This window comes from Corvus moneduloides, chromosome 16, assembly GCF_009650955.1.
Source record: "Corvus moneduloides isolate bCorMon1 chromosome 16, bCorMon1.pri, whole genome shotgun sequence".
In the NCBI taxonomy this organism is placed as follows: Eukaryota; Metazoa; Chordata; class Aves; order Passeriformes; family Corvidae; genus Corvus; species Corvus moneduloides.
Window position 1 is genome coordinate 724,551 of NC_045491.1, and position 8,129 is coordinate 732,679.

General features: G+C 40.8%; 1 long non-coding RNA gene across 1 annotated transcript; it reads left to right on the plus strand.

Annotated features, from left to right (window-relative positions):
• The first annotated feature begins 1,653 nt into the window (after positions 1 to 1,653).
• Positions 1,654 to 7,660, plus strand: LOC116452091. Its single transcript, XR_004243401.1, has 2 exons — positions 1,654 to 2,211; positions 5,672 to 7,660. It is a non-coding gene; the product is annotated as an uncharacterized LOC116452091 (long non-coding RNA).
• The last annotated feature ends 469 nt before the right edge of the window (positions 7,661 to 8,129 follow it).

Sequence of the window (8,129 nt, forward strand, 5' to 3'; positions counted from 1 at the left end):
CAACTTCTTCCATCATTTGCATTTACCAAAACATAAAAATTAAGTGCAAAAATAAGACCTCATACATATGCATTTGCTCAGTCTAAGGCGTCAGCCAAGTGTAAATACAGATCCAAGTTATATGACCCAAAAAGTGTACAATTTTAACTTTTGTTTTAGAAATACGGCATTTGAAGGATCTTCCTAGATTTTTCCAAGTGTTCAGATGCCTTTAAATAATCCAAATTGTCCTACTAAAAGGAAGCAGATTTCAGCAGGCTTCCCCTTTCTGTTTACCAAAGAGCTCTTACTGTAATTTGCTTTGTTACTAGTTATGATTTACACAAACGTTGCTGCTCCCTAACACCACCTAAGGCTCCCAGACAGCTCCAAGGATTACTGCAAGGAATTGTACGTGCTCACCTCTCGGCCTCCTGCTCAAGGTGTTGGAATTGCTTCCTTCCCCTGCACTCACCCACAATGTATTTTGCAAAATGTGTCAAATCAGACCCCTCCAGTTCCAGTTTCTCAATCTGAATTAATTCCCATGGTGGAGAGGCAAGGATCACGTTGCTTTTGTTTCAGTTCATCTTCTATACAGAATTATTTTGGAACATTCTATTACAAATTACTTCTGTATTAAAAAGCACATTTTTTATCTAGAATTTTAACGCCTCTCTAGGCCAAACAGAATTTCGATGAAATATGTGAAGCTCTTTGCCAAATCCCTGAGCCACTGAGAGTCATTCTATTCTACACAAATCAAATTCGTGCATTTATAGTAAGTGTTAAAGAAAATCCAAACATGACAATTGAGGTTTTACAAGCCTGAAAATTATAGCCCAGCCACGGTAAGTGACGTTCTGACAGCAGTGAAACTGAAATTTGGCTGCCAAAAGCTGTATTTAGCTGTTTGCTCTAATGGTTGTGCTGACCATGGATTCTGAAGGACAGGAGCAGTCTCGGCCCTGTAGCTGCAGTGCATGCAACGTGCAGGAGACAGCCAGGGATCTACAGCAAAATAACAACTGCCAGCCAAAGGGATGAGCTCAGACAATTAAAGGCCACATTAGACCCTAAATGAAGGACACAGAGGAGCTGCCCACACAGGCCTCTGCTGGGCCTCGCGCTGCCGCTGCCCGCCGGGGTGGGAAATGCAGCACTCGCTTGTTGGGTGCTGCCAGCCTTTCACAAACACTGCACTCACCTCTCCTGTTTCTGCTGGCTACATAATGCTCTTTGCAAACATGTCTTAAGCCACGATTGGATCTTCCTATTGCAATTGTTTCTGTAGATCCTTTCAATAAAATAATACTATATATTAATACATATGGCTGTGTATATTTTTCTAGCATCCTAACACGTTCATTTGTGTTTCCATGTGGAATTGGCAGGGCTCCTGCCCCTTTGGTTCACCTGCTAGTGTGGGAGGGAAGGGATCCTGAAAATTGATGTTGACCTCAGGATAAATCAGAAGCACTTAACCCATTCCGACAGCTTATTCATCTGAACTGTTTTTTGGAGACTTCACGACTTCCCCAAATGATCTTATCAGTGCTTAGAAAGTTTTATTAATGTCTTTCTCAAATCTTTTCCTGTTGTAATTGCACTCAGAACATTTAATTGCTTTTCTCTTGGTGACAGTCTTATGTATCTTTGAAGGCCATAAGCATATCTACTAATATTGTCCCAAGATATATAATATACATTTTCATTTATCTTTTTTTTTCCCTTAAGACACAGCACAGATAGGCTGTGTCATAGAATTTACCATCTCCAGTGTTACCCCATGCTGGGTTAAGGACTTGGATAAAGAGTTTGCTCATTGACTTTTAGCAGGGGGTGGTAAAGAGTACAGGGTTTTCTCCTCCACAAGGTTTTTAATCATTCCTGTGACACTTGTGCTCAGTCAAAACTAGTATTTTGCAGCTTAGTCCAGAAAAGGAAGCAAATGGCAATGTGAGACACAGAGCAGCAGAGCCAGAAGTGTTCCTCCTTGTTCAGGGTGCCCACTTTCATTTCTCCATAGTAAGACTAAGCATTTTTTTAGCCCTTTTGCACAATTACTTAGAAACCCGGGGAGGGGTTGCTCTTCTCACTCCTTTCCACTTCCTTTCCAGTCCAGCTGTGTCAGAGGACAAGATCACCACGCTCAAATAGTCTTGACTACTGCTCTGAAGGAGAGCAGTGTGTGAGAGTGCTGCCTAATAGGCTTCTGACAGAGCCAGCTGGGTAAGTTTAAAGTTTATAAATGGATAGTCTGAGCTATGTCAGACAAATTTGCTTGAGGAACTGTAGGAGTGTTCCTGTAAATGTTTTCAGTAGAGTTATCTCCACCAGGGAATGGTGACAAGTACTAGCAAGCCCTGGAGGACACAGGAAAAATAAGTTGGACATGTGATTCAAAAATACTGAAGGCTCAGAGCTTGGCACAATACCATTTTTAGGGGAATGTCCAAAAGCCAAGATACTAAGAATAGGCAGCCGTGTTTTGCAAAGGAAGGGTTCGAAATGTTACACCAGTGTGAAGTTAAGAGCTGGTGCCCCTGGAGCCAGAGACCAGGGCAGGTACGGTACAAGCTGCTGACTGCTCTGGGTCACTTGCATTGCTGTGAGCCAGGAGCCAGCATGGTGAGTTCCAAAGATGTGCTGCTGTAAGAGCAAAATCGGGCATCACTTCCATGTGCTGGGATTTATTTGCTGTTCAGGATTTACAGTCATCTCTGGCAATTGCTTCTTGCAGCCACAAAACCAAGTATATCTTATACTGAAGCACAGCAATAACAAGATTTGAATGTCATTAGGGGCTGCTCCTACACATCTTGTATTAAAGCAGCTAAGTGTTTAACCCATGAATAGAACTCCTATTATCTTTGCTTTTGAAACCTCAGTATAGATCACTTAACCACTCTGCAAGAAATCCCGTGAGAGACCAACAACAGCAGGGAACAAAGTCGGGCAAGAAATAGCAGATTGTATCTGCTAGAGCTTTTTAAATACGTTTTTCACATGAGTGCAGTCAACTTGAATATTATTCCTAATATAGATTAACTTAAGACAGATTTTTGCAGAGTATGAGGCTTTGAGAATTTGGCCAGATAGTTTTTTCACTGAAAGGCTCTGCCAATTATTTACGGCACAAAGGAGAGAATAATGCATGAAATGCATAATATGCCTTCTTCTTCACTACATGGGGCTTAAAAATAAACGATACAGATCCTCTTTGCATTTTTCATCTGCGCTCAGGTAAATCTAAGTCTGAGCTAAGATTCTGTTTCAGTGGAGTTCATCTAGCAGAATGAGTGACCAAATTTGTTGGTTCAGTTTCCAGGAAAGAATGTGGCCATTTGAGAAGTTTCAGTGTTGCACAGGATCAGCTAGAGTCTCATCCACAGTTGTGTAAATCTGGAGGATCAGGAGCAGAACATTCTCCAGGCAAACAAGTTGTCAGATGTGTGTCATACCCACAACTTAATAATAAAATAGGTGGAAAGAACCAGTAATTTCAGCACTGAGCTGTCATGGCAGGAACTGTACTATTCAGAAGGTAGAACTGCAGTCATGTAAGTATCTCCATCTCACAAGGCAGACCTGAATGAAGTAGAAGCAGCAGGACTTGGTATCTCCCTCAGTAAGACCACAGAGCAAACAAGCCTCCACCTCCAGCAGCCCTCACTGGAGAGTCAGCACATCCACAGTGCTTCTATGTGAGATGAATATCAATTTTCAAAACTGATGGAGCCACGATGGTGGGCACCAAACCACGCCTTTACCTTAAAAGTGGTCACAACAGTATGTGCTGTACTGTGGTGTAACCTGGCCATCTCCCTGCACACCTAACCTGTGCAGACAAACCACTGATCCCAAGGGTGTGCCAGTGGGCACTGCGGAGTAGCCTCTGCTCAGGCACGGTCAGCAACACAGCTCTGCAAATTGCAGGGAGCTGGTATGTTTTGTGTGATGTTGTTGATGTGGACAGATAGGTTTACCAACTCTTTTTCCTCCCAGTCCTCAAGTTCATCAAAGCAGAAATCATTACGAAGCCCAAACCATACAGACCAACACTGGGATTAGCTCAGTTGGTTGGAGCATGGGGCTGATAGCATCAAGGTTGTGGCTTGGATCTCTGTATGAGTATGGGCCATTCACTTCAGAGTTGGACTCGATGATCCTTGTGGGTCCCTTCTAGCTCAGAAGATTCTGTGCTTCTGTGAACACCCAGATGTCGAAGAGCACTTCAAGGTACAGTTCTGTCTGCTCCTGCAAAACTGCTCTTGGTTACCTACCCCACAAGGACTCTTCTCTGGCTCCTCAGTCTCCATACAGCTTCAAGAACCTTCCTATTTGTCTTGCCAAGACAGGAACTTGTTCCTGAGAGGAGCATGTTTGCTAGATTCACATGGAATCTCACATCTTTATGGAGGGTTTTCCATTGTGATGGAAGAACCAGAACATAGATAAAGTCAGCGCTGTCAAGAATGGGACTAATTCTCAAAGACTGTAAAGGAGGTGTCAGCTTTACCAAAATCTTCCCTGACTTAGTAACAGGTGTTTACAATGTGTTACCACTTCTATGAATTCAAAAGCTGTTAAAATGAGAGATCACACAATGTATGACATAGCCATCTTTGTCATACATGGACTAATGCCTTACTCTGCCAAAAACTGTTTCTTTTAAGGCAAATATCTTGTACGAAAACTTCCTTTTTTTTGTAGCATTCAAATTACAGCCAAACAGGTTTTTGCACCAGCTTTTGCTAGTGACTTTCTAAATACAGAAAGATTAACGATTGTTATCAAGTTTGTTTGCTTAAATTTGTATGGTTGTCTTTGCTCTGTAATATCCTACATAGCCCATGGTGTTGGCAGACCAATGTCAGAGGGAAGCTGAGGCATTCCTTTGCCAACTCAGCTGTTAGGAACTGCAGCAGGAAATCAGGCTACCTGGTCAGCTCCCCTCTCCCAGGAGAAAATGGCACAAATGCACTTTCCCCACTCCCTGCCCTGGGAAACTTTGTCCGAGGGTTTGGAGGCTTTATGCAGAAGCTCAGGAAAGTGTCACTGTCACACACTGGCAAATAGTCCCAGCTCCACCTGGTATGCTGTGCTCTGTGGGACTGCCCAGCGTGGACAAGGGACACGAGTGCAACAGTGGGAGCAAATGATCTGTGGAGGCTGCCAATACTGGGTTTGGCATACCATCATAAACAATGTTTCCTGACAGAAAAGCTTGTATTAAATCATCAACCACAGAATGGCTTTGTTTATGAAGAACAGCCATTTCTGATGCTATTTCATCAGATATGTTTTCAGAGCAAGCTTTCATATAGATGAACTTGTATCATATCAGAAGCTTAAAAATAAAACTTTGTCTTTAAAATATTGTATTTCCAGTGTTAGGCAAAATGAAAGACTACTGAAATCTTTAAAAAGCTGTTACTGTTCCTGCAGCAAGTGATAGCGATATCTCAGTAGAAGTTTAGACACATAGAACATGTTGTAGGTGACTACTGGGATAAATATCTACAAATACTTTGCACTGGTATGTCATCATAGTAAATATAGTCTAAAAACTATTGGGTGTTCTGAAAAACTGGCTAATCATGTAAACACAACCTACAGTGCCACTCTTTTTTCCTTCTCTTCTCCTTTGATGACCCTTTTTTGTGTAACACTTGTCTTTTTCCATCAGGTGGACAGACAGAAAAAGAAGCAAAACCTAGAATGAAAGCCCAAGCCAAAGAAACCTTCTGCATCTAAACAAAGCCCTATTTGCAACAAGCAGTGGCTGGTTCTAATTTAGACAATCCAAAGTAGGTCACCTGCAGGAGTCTTCCAGACTTTCCAACTTAGTAACTCAGATGGATAATAAAACAATTTTTAGTTAATGAGAGACCATCAGAAAAAAAGAACTGCAGGAAGCTGTGAACTGCAGTATCTCCTTACTGAAGACAGAATGACACATGGCAAGAACAGATGGGTAATGCTTCCGTGATTATCCTCGACCACTGGCTGAAAGAAAAAGCTGTCACAACACGGAGGGCTGTATACAGAGCACATATCCCCTCATTGATAGTAAAAGGTTTTATATGCTAAGAGATTATAAAGAAAAAGGGATGCTTTAATGTGATGGTGAAGGGAATAATTCTTCCATTTTCCTTTACATCCTGAAGTGGAGCATACGCCAAGGTCCTGAACTAAAATTATCTCTCAGAAGGAAGGTGTAATATGCATTTCACATACATATTACATATTGCATACAAGCTGAACATAGAACCTGCTTTTATTGTCTTTGGATCCTGACATGGTATGTTCAGTTGATAATTTATAGACACTGTCACCGGAATGAAACGTTGGTGTCAAAAATTTGCCTTTTGCATATTCATTGACACCAGAGTTTGCATTTGTGCATTTGTGAAGTATGAAGTGGCAAAATGAAACCAGAGTGGATTAAGAAACGTTTGCTGGGATCTCATGTTTTACAAAACCACCAGAACGAAAGGCATTTCTTGCATGCAGTGGTCACATCTCCATTGACTTTAGTTCTGCCCCCGCACATAAGAGAGAACCTGAATTTTATAACCCACTTGGAGAGTAGCCTGATGTAAAATGAGTACCTGGCAAAGAATCTTGGTTTTGTTTATGAAAAGTAAAAAATGGAAGGGTGAAAATCCATGGTACATTATACCCAAGTGGTGAAGAACACACATGTAAACCATAAAAATGATTGAATTGCAGAACATGAAGTTAATGGTGGTTCTGTGGTTCCAAAAAAATCAAAATACACTTCCTCTACCTTTTAAGTCTAGCAATATACCAGTGTTTAAAAACAAAAAGCAATGTTTTGGGAACTTGTTGCAGAGCAGACAGTGACCTGTAGTCTGAGATCGTGACATTTTCAAGGAGTAATTCCCTACCCTGTTTTGCTCTTTCAGATTTGATGCTCAGACCAGTAAGACTGCCAGACTCCCAGGGAAAAGGTCTATGTCCTCCATATGCACTGAAACGATTAGGAGTGGTGTGTTGTTCTGGCTAGTGATGGAAGGAAAAGAAAAGAAAGAATTTGTCACTTCAGGGAAGGAGCCCAAACTTCAGAAGACATTGCTACTGCTGCTGCAGATTACTCATTGAACACTGCTCATGGCCTATTTCCAATCTTTTCTATTCCTAAGGCACATTCCTTAGGTGCTATGATTTTTTTGATTTCATAGGAATATACACAAATTCGCTATTTGTTCTGTATTCTTCACAGATTTTCTTTTAAGACTATATTAGAGATACCCATTCTTAGGCAAATCAGTTCATTCACCTTTTTCCCCTTCAACCTGATAACATACATCCGAAATCTAAATTTTGATGTGATAAGGACATGACTGTTTTTAAGAAAAATGCAAATCTTCACTCTGAAATAACTTAGTCTTCCACTGATTACAGAATGTGCTTCTAAACCGCCTATGAGTCAGGCTGTGAGTTGGAGTTCAGATAAGCCTGCAGTGTTTGTTCACCAGATGGACCATAAGCTCTGCAAAGCAGAGCAAAGGATATTGCTTATTAACACTGCTCTCAACTCCACTTATTTCTTTGTGCAAAGTCTGGTTACTTGATGCAATTTTAGACTGTATTTACACTGTTAGGAGGAGGAAACAATTTTTTTGGTAACAGGATAGGTAAATCTAGCAAAGTAGATCAGACTAAAATGGAACTGAGTATGGTTCTTTTTTTACATCATTTTAAGTAGGCAAGATTGATACCCTCCATCTCTCAAACGCACCCACACTGAATTTACATACCTGTGCAGTAGCAAAAAATATTTAAATCAATTATCTCTTAGGATTTTAGAGCAAATTAGCCAAGTCACAGTTGTTACCCTTGCTTAAAACACCATCTCTTTGACAGTTATGTGCAACCAACATAATACTTATGTAAGAATCAAATCTGTTTTTTCTCTTACATACTTTGTGCTAGATACTAATTCTCACCTAACATGGGCAACATGGGGAATTTTCAGTGGTAACTCTCTTAAGTGTCCTCTGTGTGACCTGATTAAATATCTTCTGATGCAACACAGCTCAATCAAGCTGCCATTATTCATAAATGTTATAATAAGAAAATTAATTTAATGGTTTTAACTTCTATGCAATTTCTGATTT